This window comes from Etheostoma spectabile, chromosome 10 (genome assembly GCF_008692095.1).
Source record: "Etheostoma spectabile isolate EspeVRDwgs_2016 chromosome 10, UIUC_Espe_1.0, whole genome shotgun sequence".
In the NCBI taxonomy this organism is placed as follows: domain Eukaryota; kingdom Metazoa; phylum Chordata; class Actinopteri; order Perciformes; family Percidae; genus Etheostoma; species Etheostoma spectabile.
In genome coordinates this window covers 17267864-17288095 of record NC_045742.1, presented here as the reverse complement: position 1 = coordinate 17288095, position 20232 = coordinate 17267864, and the positions used below count along the sequence as shown (strand labels likewise).

The following is a 20232-nucleotide window of genomic DNA, read 5'->3' as shown; positions in this document are numbered from 1 at the left end:
TTTTCCAGAGAAACGGTTACATTTCCGAACGTATTGTTTTTTATGCTTTGCTGTGAAGTGCTAACATATTTGGTGTTTTGGACAGTTTATTTTTTTCGCACTGTAAGTAGAAGTGTACAAGCTAAGGATACATTTTTGAGTCAGGATGGAGACAAAGGATTTTCGTCGCTTCGTCTGATCTTCTGCTTTGCTTCCTTTATTGTAACGCTGCACCTCGTTAATGGAGACCCTGAGTTATTCTATTCAGAAGGAGATGAAACGCGACTCTGTTATTGGAAATCAGCCAAAGATCTCGGTCTTGAGGTGAGGACCTTATCTTCCCAAAGGCCCTGTTGATTTTGAGGGGACTCGTAAACGGTACTGTCATATTAATCGTAGGACTGGAGATTTGGTCACATCGGAGGAATGGACAGAGAAGCCTTGTGGCAAGAAACCCGCGTGTGTTGAAAGTAGAGTAATAGTGTTGAAAATCCTCTGGAGCTTCATCGACTAAGTCTTCATATTCAAGATGTAAACGACACCTCGCCAATTCAAAAAACAATTGATAAAATGGAAATCAGCGAGTCAGCCGACAAGGGTAACCGCTTCTCTATCGAGGAGGCCCATGACGCAGATATAGGTCAAAATGGTGTTCAAAAGTACAGCCTACAAAAGAACGACAACTTTATTCTCGCTGTTGACAGCAACAAGGTTGAACTCGTACTAGATAACAAACTGGATCGAGAGAAGCAAAGTGAGATTAACTTGCTTCTCACGGCTTTAGATGGTGGCTCCCCTCAGAGATCAGGTACTGTAGTCATACACGTCACTGTACTGGATGCTAATGATAACGCCCCAGTGTTTAGCCAGGCCGTTTATAAAGCCAGTCTGCCTGAGAACTCTCCTCCAGATACAATAGTGATTAATGTTAGTGCTACTGACGCAGACGAAGGAGTGAATGGAGATGTGACTTACGATTTAAGCCATGTGTCTGATGACGATGCAAATGTATTTTCTATTGATCCTAAAACAGGAGAAATTAGAGTAACCGGAGTGATTGACTTCGAAGAAAGGAGTTCTTTTGAAATGAGAGTGGAAGCTAAAGATGGTTTAGGGCTTGCCTCTTACGCACAAGTTTTAATAGATGTTTCAGATGTAAATGATAACGCTCCAGTTATATTTCTGAAATCCCTGACTAACCCCATACCTGAGGACGTGTCACCTGGTACAGAGGTGGGCATCATTAACGTGCAGGACAGAGACTCTGAGAATAACAGACAGGTCCGCTGCTCCATTCAGCAAAACGTCCCTTTTAAGTTGGTCCCTTCTATAAAAACATATTATCTCTGGTGACCACAGGACAACTGGACCGTGAACTAGTGTCTGATTACAACATTACAATCACTGCCACTGACGAGGGCTCTCCACCTCTGTCCTCCTCTAAAACTGTTCAGTTATCTGTACAGACTCAACGACAACCACCTGTGTTTGAGGAACAGTCGTACAGCGCATATGTGACTGAAAATACAAACCTGGCTCCCCTTATGTTCCGTTACTGCTCGAGACCCGACTGAGACAAAACGGTACAGTGATTATTCTCTGTTACCCGTGATTGAACGGTTGCCCCGGTGTCCTCCTATCTTCTTTACGGAGACACGGGGTGATCCACGCTGTGAGGTCGTTTGATTATGAACAGTTCAGGAGTTTTTAAAGTCCACGTTGGCCAGAGACAACGGTTCTCCTCCGCCCAGCAAACGTGACCGTCAGTGTCTTCATATCGATGTGAAGCAACTCTCCTCAGATACTGTACCCGCCCCGGAGGGACACTCCTTCATGACCGAGCTGGTCCCCAAAGCTGCACACGGAGGCTCTCTGGTGTCCAAAGTGATAGCGGTGACCGCGGACTCCGGACAGAACGCCTGGCTGTCCTATCATATAGTCAAGTCCACTGACCGGACTTTTCACTATTGGTCTCCACAGCGAAGATCAGAGACCAGCGGGACATTTCTGTTCGACAGCATGAAACAGAACCTTATTGTGTCAGTGAAAGATAACGGACAGCCCCCTCTCTCCGCCACCCTGTTCCATGTATTTACTTATTTCTGATAACTTGGCTGAGGTGCCGGAACTGAAGGATATTTCTTCGACGAGAAGAACTCCAAACTGACCTCTTATCTTCATCCGCGCTGGTGTCTGTGTCCACCTTTTTCCTGACCTTCATCATCATCATCCTGGTGTGAGGGTTTTGTCGCAGGAGAAAGCCCAGACTGTTGTTTGATGGAGCAGTTGCCATCCCCCAGCGCTTATCTCCCTCCTAATTACGCAGATGTTGACGGCACAGGAACTTTACGCAGCGCTTACAATTATGACGCCTACCTGACAACAGGTTCTAGAACCAGTGACTTTAAGTTTGTGACGTCATACAATGACAACACACTGCCCGCAGACCAGACTCTGAGGAAAAGTCCATCAGACTTTTCTGAGGTCTTTGGAGATTTAGAGCCGTCTGTAGAGGTAGGAACCGTTCAACGTACTTCACTGCTCACAATGCGATATTGAGTGGTCTGTTGAGTTTTTAACGTCTGTCTGCCACCATGTGTTTATACCTCCAAACTTATTGTTGTGGTTGTTAAAGCATATTTCTTTGCATGATAGAAGTTTGTTATCCGTTTACTTCGTAAATTACGTCAGAAAATAATTACATCCATTTTGTTTTGTTTTCCTTGACCATGACACTTCTCTTTGTGTCTGTTTGTGAGAAGTGTTTTTCCGTTCTTTACCACACCAGGATATGTTCAGGTCCTCTCTCAGAAAGCCACACATTGACTTTTATTTATTAACGACATAGTTGTAACATATAATTCATTTTGTTGTTTTTATAAAGTTACTGTTTGTGAATTATGTTACTTGGGACTAATTCACTATTCAGATTAAAACAATCATTCGCCACCATAGAGTTATTTTAACTATATCTTTGCCAGCAGAAAATACTGGCCTTTTGTAAAAACTAATGGTTACAATAATATTATACCAACAGAATGTAGTTATGAGTAATGTTGTCACAGGATTATTTTTAATCAAGCATTTTGCGCAGGTTGTCATGGGTCTTTCACATTGTTTGTTGTAAAACATTTTAGTGTCTGCAACTGTCAGTTATTAGCAGATTATAGGAATTATAGCTCATAAATGTTATTCAGTTTAGAGGAAGTTGGCTAACTGGTTAGGTGTACGAATATTTGTTGCTCACTGTTTTTTTTTTTAAACTATTACAAACCCACTTTAATACAGTTTCACAACACTGGCCAAAACCAAAACAACGTTCAATATCTTTTCCAATCGGCCCTGTCAAATCTTAAGGGATCTGTCCGGGGTGCTGAAACACTTCTCAAGATCTTGCTCACATCCGCAGCTGGATAGTATTTATCTCCTCAGCCATGTTGTTTGAATCATAAATCAATCAATCAATCAATCAATCACAATAATAAGCTTAAATGTAATTAAATAATGTTGTAATATAAGACATTGCATTTCTGTAATTTACGTGATTTCACCAGTTCCTATTCTTTACATGGAGCGACCAACCATAGCTTTATTTTACGTTGCTATGTTACAGTGTTGTATACTGAACGTTTATCTTGCCCTTTCTTACGGAGGATCAAACTCTAGTACTTGTTTATCAATCATTCATTCAACATTTATTTGTATAGCACTTTACAGCAACCAGCAGGTATCCAAAGTGCCTAACATCAGAATGAGTAAAATGACATCGTACAACAGAAAGAGTGAACCTAGAAAACAGTAAAATCAGAAAGGTTTACAAAGAAACAAAATAATTAAATTGTCACACCACTGGTACGTTTTAAAGACAGATTAAACAGATATGTTTTGAGTTTGGAACTAAAAAAACTACATCAGTAACAGTGCGAAAATCGGGGGGTAACTTGTTCCAGAGTCTCGGGGCAGCAACTCCAAAAGCCCCCCCCCCCCTCCACCGTTTATACCTGGACCTTGGGACTTCTAAAACCAACTGATTTGAAGACCGCAAAGACCGGTTATGCTCCCGCAAAGTTACAGTTTCAGACATATACTCTGGGGCGAGACCATTTAAGGCCTTAAAAACAAACAATAAAATCTTAGAATCTATTCTAAAACGCACCGGGAGCCAATGCAGGGTGTAGAGAACGTGAGTGATGTGTGCACGTCTAGATGTATTTGTTAAAAAGCAAGCAGCAGCATTTTAAACAAGTTGAAGGCGTGAGATGGAGGTCTGATTCAGACTAACATAGAGAGCATAGCAGAAGTCCAACCTTGAACTAATAAAAGCATGAATGGCCTTTTCTATGTCGTGCCTGCTTGGGAAAGGCTTAACTTTAGCCAGAAGATGAAGCTGGAAAAAGCTCATTTTAACAACGTTACTGATCTGCTTATCACATTTCATGCTGCAATAAAAAGTAACCCCCACGTGTTTGACAGCTGATCTAGTGTATGATGCCAGAGCTCCCAAACTCAAAGCTGGACCATTTTGCATGCCTGGAGTACTCAAAATAATACACTCCGTATCTATAGCCTACTTCAATAACAACCTTAAGAAAGGTCAACCTAATATTTTGTGTCTTTTAAGAAGATTATAGATTTACCACACATGCGCAATTCATTAAAACGCGAGTTAACGTTATTGTATTGTGGTTTGAGACGCAGTGAGGAATATATTTTAACATACTAATGTGAAAATAAAAAGTAACTCATGGTGTCGCTGTTGGCTGGCAGATAACAGACTCTCACCACTCCACCCACTACTATATAGATGTGAGCTGCAGATTTTCCAGAGAAACTGTTACATTTCCAAACATATTGTGTCGTGTTGATTGCCGTGAAGTGTTGGATTATTTAGTGATTTTGGCCAGTTTTTATTTTTTCGCACTGGTGTAAAGTAGAAGTGGTTCAAGCTGAGGACTGCCTTAGGTCAGGATGGGAGTACAAAGGATGTTCATACGCTTCGTCTAGCTTTGCTTTGCTTCTCTTTATCGTAATACGCTGCACCCTCGTTAATGGAACCTGAGTTACTTCTCTCAGATGGAACTGAAAACGCGACTCTGTTTATGGAAATCTAGCAAAGCTTCGGTCTTGATGTGAGGACCCTTATCTTCCCGAAAGGCCCGTGTTGATTTGAGGGACTCGTAAACGGTACTGTGATATTAATCTGGAGGACTGGAGATTTGGTCCATCGGAGAGAATGGACAGAGAAAGCCTTTGTGGCAAGAAACCCTCGTGTGTTGTGAAGTAGTCTAGTGTTAGAAAATCCTCTGGAGCTCATCGACTAGTTTATTCATATTCAAGATGTAACGATACTCCGCAAAATTCAAAAAACAATTGACCGAAATGGAATAATGAGTCAGCTGAAAAGGGTAACCGTTCTCTATCGAGGGAGGCCCATGACGCAGATATGTCAAATGGTGTTCAAAGGTACAGCTACAAAAGAACGACAACTTTATTCTCGCTGTGGACAGCAACAGTTGAACTCGTACTAGATAACAAACGGATCGAGAGAAGCAAGTGAGATTAATTTGCTCTTCACGGCTTTAGAGTGGAGGCTCCCCTCAGATATCAGTACTGTTAGTCATACACTCACTTGTACTGATGCTATGATAACGCCCCATTGTTTGCCAGGCCGTTTATAAAGCCAGTCTGCCTGAGACTCTCCTGTAGATACGGTTGTGTCACAGTGACGATGCTAACGGACGCAATGAAGGAGTGCATATGGAGATGTGTTTTACGATTAACCATGTGTCTGAGACGATCATGTATTTTCTATTGATCCTAAACAGGAGAACATTAGAGTAACTGGAGTGATTGACTTCGGAAGAAAGTAGTTCTTTTGAAATGAGAGTGGAAGCTAAAGATGGTTTAGGGCTAATATCATATGCCAAAAGTAATAATAAGGCTACTGATATGAATGATAATGCTCCAGTTTATAGTATCTGAAATCCTGACTAACCCCATACCTGAGAACGTGTCACCTGGTACAGAGGTGGGCATCATTAACGTGCAGGACAGAGACTCTGAGAATACAGACAGGTCCTCTGCTCCATTCAGCAAAACGTCCCTTTTAAGTTGGTCCCTTCTAATAAAACATTATTCTCTGGTGACCACAAGACAACTGGACCGGGAACTAGTGTCTGATTACAACATTACAATCACTGCCACTGACGAGGGCTCTCCACCTCTGTCCTCCTCTAAAACTGTTCATTATCTGTACTGACATCAACGACAACCACCTGTGTTGGGCACGATCGTACAGCGCATATTTGACTAAATAACAACCGGGCTCCACTTATGTTCCGTTACTGCTCGAGACCCCGACTGAGACAAAACGGTACAGGGATTTATTCTCGGTTACCCGGTGAGGTGAAAGTTGCCCCGGTGTCCTCCTATCTGTCTTTAACGGAGACATGGGGTGATCCACGCTGTGAGATCGTTTGATTATGAACAGTTCAGGAGTTTTAAAGTCCACGTGATGGCCAGAGCAACGGTTCCCTCCGCTCACAGCAACGTGACCGTCAGTGTTCTTCATATCGGATGTGAATGACAACTCTCCTCAGATACTGTACCCCGCCCTGGAGGGACACTCTTCAGACCGAGCTGGTCCCCAAAGCTGCACACGGAGGCTCTCTGGTGTCCAAAGTGATAGCGTGTCGCGGACTCCGGACAGAACGCCTGGCGGTCCCTATCATATAGTCAATCCACTGACCGGGACTTTTCACATTGGTCTCCACAGCGGAGAGATCAGGACACAGCGGGACATTTCTGAGTCGACAGCAGAACAGAACCTTATTGTGTCATTGAAACGATACGGACAGCCCTCTCTCTCCGCCACCTGTTCCATAGTATTTACTTTTTCTGATAACTTGGCTGAGGTGGCCGGAACTGAAGGATATTTTCTTACGATGAGAAAACTCCAAACTGACCTCTTATCTGATCATCGCCGGTGTCTGTGTCCACCTTTTTTTCTGACCTTCATCATCATCCACCTGGGTGTGAGGTTTTGTCCGCGAGAAAGCCCAGACTGTTGTTTGATGGAGGCAGTTGCCATCCCCAGCGCTTATCTCCCTCCTAATTACGCAGATGTTGACGCACAGGAACTTTACGCAGCCTTACAATTATGACGCCTACCTGACAACATGTTCTAGACCATGTACTTTAAGTTCGTGACGTCATACAATGACACACCACTGCCTGCTGACATACTCTGAGGAAAAGTCCATCAGACTTTGTATGTGTTTTGGTCCGCAGATGAGTCTCAGAGGTAGGCCTCATACTCTTTTGTTGTATCTCTTTTTAACGTTGATTGTGAGCTTCAGTGGTGTCCGCCTGCCGATCAAGAAACTTGCATGCATGCAAGCCGACGATCTGTTGGTTCCTTTTTCTATGCGTGTTAATTATTTTGCATACCAATCGCATATCATGATTTGGAACAGGCTTTTTTTTTTACCCATTCATTCTACTGCTTAATTTTGATTCAGTACCGCTCATTTACATTATCTGGATTGCATTTTCTTTCTGTTTGAGTGCTATTTTATTTGTTTGAGACATAGATCAACTGACTTATTTCAGCATGTAATGGGACCTTTCATCATTTAATATATCAGTGGCTACATTTTAGCTCAGTCATTGTATTTTCAACCAAATGAGCCCGGGTTTTATCATGACAACCTCTTTTTACAGCTCTATCCCAAATCCTGTTACTTCATATCTGTACGGCAATTGGTCATGTTTTTTAATCCTTGCTTTTGGGACCTTTATTTGTTTCTTTCTTCCCATCATGTTTAAAGTAGCAGTATTCAATTTTGAATTTGTGTATGCAGTTCTTTTTAGAAATACAAGCTGGACCAACATGCATGTTAGTGACACATTTAGACTCTGAGGAGAAGTCTTTCTGACTTTGCTGATGTATGTGGAGAGTCAAATGGATCTCCGAGTGGATCTTTTTTTTCAGACGTATAAGATAAATTGGTAACACTTTACTTTACAGTATGACATAGTCTGATAGACACTGTTATAACTATGAGATGACACTGTCATGAATGTGTGTAAACCTTAGAGCAACTCTGAGACTTTTATGACTTATGTCATCAAGTGTCTTCATTTTTGTCATGGCAAGTTGACATTCTTGTTGGCTGTCCTTATTTGACAACTTGATATTAATCAAAGTGAATCCCCAGAAATGCCTGGTCATGACAAGTTGACATTACATTGTCTTGATTTTTACAAGTTGATATTAATCAAGTTGAATTAATACAGTGACATTACCAGACATTGTCCATGGTCATGACAAGTTGACATAACCAGGATGACATATCAGAAATGTATTTTTGTCATAATAACTTGACATAAAGGTTATTAAGTGTCCTTATTATGACCTTGACCACTAAACAGGATGATATTACCAGAGGTTGTCATTGTCCTGTCAATTTGTCTTGAACAGAAAATCGACCTCTTTTTGTATTCATGCCATGTTGACATAATAATATAATTATCATTAGATGTGCAGTTTAGAGACCATTCTAATCTTCTTTGGCATCTAGATGTGTGACAATATTTTCACAATACTGGCGTCATGACACTCATATGACAGTCCAAAGAAATTTAATGTAAGTCGTCATGACAAATACATCTTCTGGTAATGTAATCCGTTTAATGTCAAGTTGTCATTACACACACATCCCAAAAATTTAATGACCAAGACCCTTCTGGTACTTGTCACTTTGTAATGTAAGTTGTAAAATCAAGACAACCCCTACAGTGTCAACTTGTCCTTTCAAAAACCAAAAGACACTTTAATGCCAGAAGTCATACACGTTTATGACTTGTTTAGCTTTCATGACAGTGTCACACATAGTTATGTCGATACTGTCAAGGTAAAGTGATACCAATTATGTTAATGATTCTTTTAGGGGTCGTTTGACACAGGGATGCGTTTTTGTATGAAAAATGTTATTTGTGGTTTCAGATGAAGAAATTAATTTGGAATTTTTTGTTTTGGATTGAGGAAAAGATCTGTAGTCTTATGTTTAAGAAGCATTAACTGCTATTTTTTTGTATCCAGCCTTAAATATGCTTTTTTTTCTGTTCAGAAAAACACAACAAACAAATGAGTGGTCCATTAATGGCAATAGGGGTCTAGTATTATTGTGAAGGCTTACAATCAGTAAGGGTTGGGGGTATCCCTTTGCTTTAGACATATATGGAATACTAACATTAATCTTAACAATTGAACCGTTGTACCGTTATTTTAGTCAACATCCGTAAAGTAAATAATAAATACTAAAATAAAGATAATAACATTATAATGATCATAATACATGCTAGAAAATAAAGTTTATGAACAGGGGTGTTGTGTGGTGGTCATGAATGGTGTTTAAAGTAACATATTTCTTTTTGCATTTTGAACTTAGTTTGCTGTTATGTAGATCTACCTCTTGAGTTTTCTTGGCAGATTTGGAAATGGTCTCTGTGAATCAAATCTGTTGTAATATCCAGCATGTTTTTACTAAGATTGATTAAGATTAGCCATCACTTCTGCACAGTGCTATTTTTTCACTACACATATTAGTTTAGCTGCTGATCCTCCATTTATAATAGCACCTATGTGCTATCCCCTGTGTGATCCGGGGCCACTTTCAGTATACCTTGTGGAGGTTTTCCTTGTCCGGATGTTGTTGGAGATAGGGTTCAGTACTGTCTACCACCAAGCCCATGTATTGCCAGTGTGACATGCCCAACATTACACCAAGAGTACAATACTCTCACAAATTCATTGTTTCAGTAGAAACACGCATCATCTCATGCTTCACGTTTTGTCCACAAGAAGTATCAAAGTGCTGATAATAATGTTTAAATGTTTGTACTGATTTGTGAATATCTAATGGAATTATGACCGGCTGGTTTTGTTGAATATTTGATTAAAAAACATTTGGTAAAGCAATCACATCTAGGCTTATAACTATTAAGATGGCTATTTTTAGCAACATAACTTAGCATATAACTGTTGTCTGGGATTGTTGCTACAAATACCCTTGGTCTCAACTATAACAGGTTTTAATCCTGTTTTTCAGTTATAGTGACCTGAAAGGAATTCGAAAGAGAAAAGACCACTTTACTTAAACCATATACTGATTAACCAATGTAACTTTAGACTTTTACAATGTTAGGCATACGTCAGTAAAATCCTGTTCATAATACTTGAATCAGAGACACATGTATTGTTTTTGTACAAAAGAAACATAACAAATAAAATCATCACAGAAGCACACACCAAAACGAGTAGAGACAGAACGGGATGCCTCAGTTTACTAGTTTGAGACAAGCCAGCCAGCAGATATAACCGAATCCAATCAAAGATACACTCAAGTCTCCTTCAATCATTGTTCTCCTCAATGAGGATGATACTCAGGTCTCCCACCAGCTAATGATAAGTTTCGCATGCACATTGGCTTTTTTTTTTTTTTACATCCGATTGCTCTTTATTTTGTATTCAGGGGTAACCCCTTTTGAATTACTTACAAACCGAACTGCTTCTCACACCGCCTACCTGGATATATCCAACTGCGGCCCTTATACAGTGCATAGTGCTTTCAAGACTGATGCCATGCCATGCCAGTTTTCTTACTAAGGAGCTAATACTTATTACTAATTTAAGTTATTTGCTTCTTTCCCATGTTATGTTTGCACAGCTTAGTACATCATGACATGGAAGCTACCTAAGACGTATAACATATCCTCCTATCATTAAGGTTAGTTGTTCAGTTTAGGTCTCTAGTAAATAGGTTGTCATAGCCCTTGTTTTCGTCATGTTATAATATGGGCTTTGTTAAGACTTTTGTATTATAACCCTCAATGTACAACTCTATGCTCTTGCACCTCATACTCCCTCTAAGATTACTGCTTTGTTCATTTTCTTATACTTTTGTGCATTCACTTTGTCAGTGGTACCTCGCCTATCAAATTCTACTTGGCCTGAAGCAATGTGTTTCTTTTTAGCAAGGTATTAATAGTTTGGGCCCGCCAGCAAGACTTTCAGTTTGGACGCCAATTATCGTTTGGTTGCAAAATGTGTTTTTATTTTATCTTAGTAAAACACTCAAATAACGGACTTAAATATTCCTTTTGCTGTTCTTTTCGTGCATTGATTTGTGGCGAAATATAGTGAAACTAACAAGAAAACCGATCAAGTGTAAACATTGTGTTGATCTGTATGTGCAGACTGGAATTTAACTCAGGGGTGTCGCTGTTCACTAACAGAGGAAACACACCTACACTCCTTGCTTCTTGTTCCTCTAGGTTTGATCATTCTTGTCAAATGGTACCCATGATGTGCTATGGTCGCCGTATGCTTCAGTGACACAGTTTGCTAGTATAGTCGATGTTTGCTTATTAGGCCTGATACTGGACGGCACAGTATTCGCACGGGAATCAACACACATTTTCGACATTGTTGAGTTTCCATCTTGTCTCGGATGGCACACATGGTATTCAGCGGCCGGCCTCTGTGCAGCTTTTGCTTTCTTTGTTCAGCTGTTCACCATCGGTACGGAGACGTGATCTTTCCTTTCCAGGGAAATTGAACCCGGATCTCATCATAGGCAATATAGCCAAGCAACTCGTCTTAAACGTGGGAAATTATCTTCTCTGAAAGGCCCCATGACAGCGAGCTGAATCGTGAACAGTAACTGTGACATAATCTTACACCTGTGGATTTGTCTGTTGGCTAAAATAAATCGACATGAGGCGCTTTTTCGAGTGAAAAGCATCTTGTATCCTTACCATTTGATTTATCTTAGAGGCACCTCTAGTTCCCGATTTCACTACAATACAGGATAATTCAACCATAATCCGCCTGTTTTTACCAAGATGAAATAATAGATAGAAATTAATGATTGGCTATGAAAGGATCTCGCTTCCGTGTTTGGGGCACACGATATATTATATTGGGCAAAACGCCTGGGTTCAAAGCTAGCATTGCAGTAGACACAATTATTTATGTGTTTGGAAATCAAGTCAAATCAGATGGGGGTAAACTTTTTCAGAGCTAGTGTTGAATAAGGAAATTAGACCGCGAGGAAAGCATGAATTGAGATTATGCTCAATGCACAGATGGAGGCAGTCCCTCAAGAAACTGGCACTGCAACTGTCGCATGTGACTGTCCTTGATGCTCTGATAACGCCCCAGTTTATGCCAGACCGTGTATCACGCCATCTGTCCCTTAAAAACGCTCCCCTAATACTGTTTTGGTTAGACAGTGGCGCAACTGAATGCAGGATGAAGTCTCAAATGGCGACGTGACTTACGAATTAAGGTTCGTATTCGGAAACGGGTAAGAGTATTTGCTTTAAAATCACAACACAGGAAAATACAAACTAGACGCTTGATTCGCGAAGAGTCCATAATATGAAATGCGCGTAGAATTGCCAAATGATGGATAGGGACTCACCTCAGATTCCCAAAGTGATATTGATAACTCTCATATTAAACGACCAACCCCACCTGTAAATCATTTGAACATCATGACTACCCCATACCTGAGAACGTGTCACCTGGTACAGAGGTGGTCATCATTAACGTGTCAGGAACAGAGCTCTGAGTAATAACGACAGGTCCGCTGCTCCATTCACAAAACTCCCTTTTAAGTTGTCCCTTCTATTAAAAAACTATTATCTCTGGTACGACAGTACAGCTGGACCGGAACTAGTGTTCTGATTAACACCATTACAATCACTGGCCACTGACGAGGGCTCTCCACCTCTGTCCCTCCTCTAAAACTGTTCAGCTTTCTGTAGCAGACATCCGACAACCACCTGTGTTTGCGGACACAGTCGGTACCGCGCATATGTACTGAAAATACAAACGGCTCCACTTGTTGTTTCCGTTACTGCTGGAGACCCCACTGAAGACCAACACGTTACAGTGACGATTTAATTCTCTGTTACCCAGTGAGGTAACTGGTGCCCCGGTGTCCTCCATCTGTCTGTTACGGAGACACTGGGGGATGTCCAGCGCTGGGGGCGTTTGATTATGAACAGTTAGGAGTTTTAAGGTCACTGTGATGGCCAGAGACACGGTCTGCCTCCGCTCGCAGCAACGTGACCCGTCAGTGTCTTCCATATCGTATGTGAATGAACAACCTCTCCTCAAGATACTGTACCCCGCCCCTGAGGGACACTCCTTCATGACCGAGCTGGGTCCCTAAAGGCTGTCACGACGGCAGCTCTCTGGTGTCCAAAGTGATAGCGTGTGACGCGGACTCCGACAGAACGCCTGTCTGCCTATCACAATAGTCAATTCCACTGATCCCCTGGATTTTCACTATTGGTCTCCACATGCGGATGAGATCAAGGACACGCGGGCACATTTCTGAGTCTGACAGCTGAAACAGACCTTATTGTGTCATGAAAGATAACGACAGCCCTCTCTCTCTCGCCACTTTCCTGTACTTACTTATTTCTGATAACTTGGCTGAGGTGAACCGAACTGAAGGATATTTTTACGACTGAGAAGAACTTCCACACTGACTCTATCTGATCATCGCGCTGGTGTCTGTGTCCCCTTTTTCCTGACCTTCATCATCATCATCCTGGTGTGAGGTTTGTGTCGAGGAAACAGCCCAGACCGTTGTTTCTTTGGCAGCGTTGCCATCCCCAGCTCTATCTCCCTCCTAAGTACGCGAATGTTGACGGTACCGGAACTTTACTCGACGCTTACAATTATGACGCCTCCGACAACAGTTCTAGAACCAGGACATTAAGTTTCGTGACGCATACAGTGCAACACACTGCCTGTGACCAGACTCTGAGGAAAGTCCAATCAGACCTTTTCTGAGGTGTTGTCCACCATATTGACGTCCTCCATAGTGTAGCCTCATACTAATATTGTCTAACATTTAACGTTGATTGGTGACCTTCAGTTGTGTGTCGCTATGCCACTTTAAGTAAACTTGCATGCACTGTATCAATACCACGGCAGTCGGATGCCTTTTTTTCTAATGCAGTTTTATTATTGGCATAACAAGCTCCTATTCATGCTGTGTAAAAGGCTGTTGCTTTAACAACTTTTCTTAGAGTGTGTTATTTGTGATTTAATACCGCTTTATCTTTTTATTTTAAGATGCTGTTTTGGGCATTCAAGCCCTTTATTTCTTCAGGACAGAATGAAACATGAAGGGGAGAGATGGGGGTTATGATATGCAGCAAAGGGCTGCAGGTCGGAGATCGAATCCGCAACCATTGCGTCACTGCGACTAACCTCTACATATGTTCCATATGTTTTACCAACTGAGCTAACCCGCCACTGTTACCGCTTCTTTACATTATCTGACTTTGGATTTTTTTCAATTGAAGGGAAACAGGAATTAATTTAGCCATTTGGTGATAATTTGAGTGGTCTAATTTATTTGTTTTGTACAAATATCAGTGATGATTTCACGTGTATTTAGGACCTCATGTAGTTCCATTATATTATAAGGGTGGCTAGCTTTTAGCTATTGACATTGTATTTTTTCCAAATGTTGTCCGGGTTTTGTCATGACCACCTCTTTTCACCTTGCAATAACAAAAGAAATCAACCATGTTCACTTAAAATCCGCGAACGCCATTTGGTCCTTTGCGTTTATAATTTGCATTTGTTCATTTTTTGTGCTTTCATCTCATCAGTTGCATTATTTCAAGTCTGAATTGGTATATGTAGTTCTTTTAGAAATAAACTGACCAAACGTGTGCGCTTAAATCCACAATTTTACACATTAAAGCAACTGTTGTATCTGTATAATTGACATCGAGCTTTGATCTGTTTTTAGATATTCTTAATTGGTGGAAAAAATCGGAATGCTTTGTTCAATCAAATATAAGGCTTACTGCGCGTTCTGTTACCCTGAGACTGCCTAACTATCAACACAAGACTATTGTGTGATAGTTATACTACAGGTCAAAAGTTTGGGGTCACTTAAACTTTCCATTCCACTCCATTAAACCAGAATACCACGCTGATCTGAGTAGGGGGCATCTTTAATGTAAATCGCATTGCCCTTATCATCAACCATGTTTATCAAATTTCCAAAGGCACATTCCTTGGTTTACTAATCTGATATCATTTTAAAAAACGTCCTGAGAAAACCGTTTAGAAAACAGTTTTGCAACTATGCGAAGGACATAATGATCTTGACAAACTGCGTCCTTGGTTAAAAAATAACGAGATGGCAAGTGGTGTCAGCGGTATCTGGCTCTAGGGATGTGCAATGGCATTTCTAAGTCGATCCCAACTTTGGGAGCAGTTGTGTACGTTGTTGTTACATACTGATTACAATAAAACCACAAAGCCTCATATTGAGATATGTGAAAACAGGATCATAAATATTTTGCAGTCCTCATATTGTAAATTGAAACACCCTTTATGCCAGGCCAGTTTATTTACGTTGTTATGCCCAAAGGGATTAAGAAAACTAAGTCTAGTCTACGTCTAATTTCCCAACCCCCACACTTGAAAAGGTCACACCCCAATTCTAATTATGTTTCAATGACAGTCCACATTATTATACTTTAAGAGCAGACAATTGTCAAACTTAGGGAAGGTTTGGCTCGACTCCTCGCCGTCACACCTCGCCATAGGGCTTGAATGTGTTTTCTCTAGTTTCTCTTTATGCGCCTTACACAAACCACAACAGAGTCAACCATTCCACTTTGCGTCTGAACACTGATTGTTATCGCAGTTGTTGATCATGGGCAGCACTGGGCACTTATGCTGGTTAGTCGTTGTTTGTTTTTGTAACTATTCCAAATAAACTCACGGCGGCGTCCGGCTGCCATTCACAATATAGGACGTCCATATCTCCACCCACTGCAAAGGAGTAATTCAAGCATTAATACCAGAGCTGCCATTGTTGTATGAGCCGGTGGTCTTAATTTCACCATATGCTTTTTAATTTATCACAACAGCGGGAATTTTACGCCGAGTCCTTCTTCTTTCGGGAGAAACAATGGGACCCTCAAGAGACAATGCGTGTTGTTGAGCTTGTCTGCGGCGTTGCCGGCTCTTGTCCACATCACACTGCAGCCGACATCAGCTATCTGTTCCGGAGGAGATGAGACCCGATCCATGGTTGGAAATATTGCTAAGGACCTCGGCTGAAGTAGGGAAATTGTTTATGTCGCAAAGCCCGTATCGGATACCGAGAAAGCTATGCGCACTATACTGCGATGTTATCTAAAAAAACCCGTGAATGTAAATCATCAGGAAAGGATTGACAAGAGAGAGCTTGTTGTAGGGTAGAAGGTTTTCATGTATGCTAATTGTGAATTATCCTTGAGAACCCGTTGGGCTGCACCGTATTTCACATGCTCATCCACGGATGGTAACGACAATTCACTGCCGTTTCTCCCAAAGGATTCATTAAACTGGAATAATAGAATAGTCCGTCAAAGGACTCGTTAATCGGGTTCAACGAAGCACATGACGCAGACATTGGACAAATAGCAGTTAAACAATACAGTTTGCAAAAGAATGAACACTTCGTTTTAATCTGTTCGAGACGAATGCAGATGGGTCTAAGTAACGTGCGGAGTTGTGTTGGACAAAGATCTAGACGTGAGAAAACACGATTTCAATGTCCTCATGATTATGCAGTTGATGGTGGCAATCCCAAAGATCAGGAACTGCTACATACTACTTACTGTGTTGGCGCTAATGGATAAGCCACCGCCCCATGTTTGAGAAGGCCGTTTACAGAGCCAGTCTCCGTGAAACTCTGCTCTTGATACTGTAATCCGTTAGTGTAGTGCTACTGATGCAGACAGGGATTACTGGGGAGGTGACATATAGTTTAGCCGCATATCGAAAGGGCTAAAAGGTTTTCTCACTGAACTATAAACTGGAGAAATAAAAGTCAAGGACAGGTGATTTCGAGAGTCACTCCTAAATATGAAATGCGCACGATGTAAGATGGTTATGTGCTTTCATCGTATTCAAGTAAGTTGAAATCACGATGTAAATGACAACGCTCCAGTTATCTATATGAAATCTCTGACTAAACCCAATGCAGAGAACGTGTCCCCTGGTACAGAGTGTGGCATCATTAAACGTGCAGGACAGAGACTCTGAGAATAACAGACAGGTCCGCTGCCCATTCAGCAAAACGTCCCTTTTAAGTTGGTCCCTCTATAAAAACTATTATTCCTGGTGACCACAGGACAACTCAACCGTGAATAGTGTCTATTACAAACATTACTCACTGCCACTGACGAGGGTTCCCACCTCTGTCTCCTCTAACACTGTTCATGTTATCTGGACAGACATCAACGACACCCACTGTGTTGAGGAACACGTCGTACAGCGCATATGTGACTGAAATAAACAAACGGGCTCCACTTTATGTCCGTTACTGCTCTAGACCCCGACTGGAGACAAACGGTACAGTGATTTATTCTCTGTTACCCGTGGAGGTGAACGGTGCCCCGGTGTCCTCCTCTCTTTCTGTTAACGGAGACACGGGGGTGATCCACGCTGTGAGGTCCGTTTGATTATACATTTCAGGAGTTTTAAAGTCCACGTGATGGCCAGAGACAACGGTTCCTCCTCCGCTCAGCAGCAACGTGACCGTCTTGTCTTCATATCGATGTGAATTACAACTCTCCTCGATACTGTCCCCCGCCCTGAGACCACTCCTTCATGACCGATCTGGTCCCCAAAGCTTCACACGGAGGCTCTCTGGTGTCCAAAGTGATAGCGTTGGACGCGGACTCCGGAACACGAAGCCTGGCTGTCCTATCATATATTCAATCCACGATCCGGGACTTTTTACCATTGGTCTCCACAGCGAGAGATCAGGACACACGGACATTTCTGAGTCAGACGCATGAACAGACCTTATTGTGTCGTGAAAGATAACGGACAGCCCTCTCTCACCGCCACCTGTTCCAGGTATTTACGTATTTCTGATAACTGGCTGAGGTGCCGGAACTGAAAGATTTTCTACGACGATAGAAACTCCAAACGACCTCTTATCTAATCATCGCGCTGGTGTCTGTGTCCACTTTTTTCTGACCTTCATCATCATCATCCTGGGTGTGAGGTTTTGTTCGCAGGAGAAAGCCCAACTGTTGTTTGATGGAGCAGTTGCCATCCCCAGCGCTTATCTCCCTCCTAATTACGCGATGTTGACGGCACAGGAACTACGCAGCGCTTACAATTATGACGCCTACCTGACAACAGTTCTAGAACCAGTGCCTTTAAGTTCGTGACGTCATACAATGACAACACCACTGCCTGGCCAGACTCTGAAAAAGTCATCAGACTTTGCTGAGGTTTGGGATTCTTTGGAGCCTCTAGAGTTAGCGCATGCATATTATACCATCGCGCTGGTCAAATCCCCTGCTTTGTGTGAGTTTTTTAACAACCAAACTATGTTTATAATCACTTCCTTAAATACTGAAACACAATTAGCTTCTTAGTAGTAGTTACTTAACTGGTGGTGGGGTCTTTAAAGGCCGAATTTCCTTTTAATACTTTAAAATTAATTGTTTAGTTCTTTCAACAAAAGAAAACTAACATATTTTTTTTCTCCTCAAAATCCTTGTTTGGTTGAAATCCACTACTTGTTTTGGCCTCCAAGTTGCTTATCCAAGAATGACCCTAAAATAAAAGGATTATGTCATACTTATCCAGACATTTACACTTATGCACTTGATTTCCCCTGTTGTAAATCCATTGGGCATCTTAGCTGACTTTTCAATATTCTTAAGAACGTTTCTATGCTTCCATCCATTTCTTAGCCAATCTAGCTTTTATATGATCGTTTCATTCGATAGTTTTCACTGTGAAGCCGCGTTGTGTTTTAACTACTAAGCAAATTGATCAAAGACGATGCAGTCGGTTGCTGATAATCTCTTCTGGCAGACCATGGTTTTGGCGGTGAAAACTGCTTCTTCCTTTACCTATATATGTGATTGTGAAATTGATAAAGAGTAGTTTATACTGAATCAGATTTACAGACAATACCAGTATCCATTTAGAAAGATCCACTATATCTCCGGTTCGATACTATAGCTGATGTTGAAAGCACAATTTCTTTTAAAGAAACAGGTGGGCATCCAGTGCTTTTATCAGTGTATCCCTTTCAGAAAAAAGCACAACTTCCACATAATTTATTTTTTGCAATGTGGTACGCGCTTAGAATCTGATATTGGGCGGCAATGTTTCCATTGTGGCGCAAGTACATATACGTGGATCTATCCATGGTGGCTGACAACCAGCCCCAAACTTTCAACGTCCCCGTACAATTGCTGCTGTCAATTACAATCTTTTAACGGAGGTAAACACATGCTGACATTTACAGAGAAAACTGCCCTCTACGTTGTATTGGTCATTTTTTATTTTTGGATCTGACTTCGCAGCTGGACTTTGCTGCATTTTGTATTTCATCGTCTCATCATAAGTACTCAAATATTCACATCTTTGTAATGCAGAAGGATTTGCCTCACAGTGGCGCGGCCACTAGTCTTATACCTTGAGTACCTTTTTTGTTTAACCGACACACGCCTGTACATTTCTCAATACGGTATTGTCTGTTGGTGAAAGCAGCAACCATCGCACCTCTACAATTGAACTGCAACTTGGTGTCGCTGAAAAGCATCTGCTGCTTGATTTTCTTACAACTATTAGTTTTTTGGATTTGACATGGTGTTGCAGGAAATGGGACACATAGCATTTCCGTGCTCGGCCTGGTCACCTCTTTGGGGAGTATTTACCTAGCGCTGCAAACCGTCACCGGAGTGTTTTCCTATTTCTTTGTTCCCAGAGGAGATGAACGCGTGCTCACGTTTTTTGAAATATAGCGAAAGATATGGACTTGAGGTGGCAACTGACTGCCCGAAAGGCTCGCATTGATGCTGACGGTAACGGCAAACGGTATTGTTACATAATCTCAGTACTGGGAGATTTATTGTGCAACAGGATTGACAGATAGGGTCTTTGGGCCAAAAAGGCATCATCTTGCGTTTTAAAACAGGATCTTGTTTTAGAGAACCCTTTAAGCTGTCATCGCATCATGTGTGCATGGTTCAGATATTAACGATAATGCCCACAGTTTAAAAGAATACAATAACATTTGAATTAGTGAATCGGCTTCTAAAGGAAGTCGCTACCGTCTATAATTAGGCCCACGATGCAGATTGTCGACAAAACGCCGTTCAGGGCTATAGTAGGAGGGAAAT

At 41.5% G+C, this 20232-nt stretch overlaps 4 pseudogenes; all 4 read left to right on the top strand.

The window, feature by feature from the left end:
- Positions 1 to 205: 205 nt before the first annotated feature.
- Positions 206 to 1436, top strand: LOC116696689 (protocadherin beta-18-like; annotated as a pseudogene).
- A 4423-nt stretch (positions 1437 to 5859) lies between these two features.
- On the top strand, positions 5860 to 7229 carry LOC116697343 (protocadherin gamma-A12-like; annotated as a pseudogene).
- A 9782-nt stretch (positions 7230 to 17011) lies between these two features.
- On the top strand, positions 17012 to 18323 carry LOC116697342 (protocadherin gamma-A12-like; annotated as a pseudogene).
- Positions 18324 to 19212: 889 nt separating this feature from the next.
- Positions 19213 to 20232, top strand: part of LOC116697341 (protocadherin gamma-A4-like) — a 2893-nt pseudogene continuing 1873 nt past the window's right edge.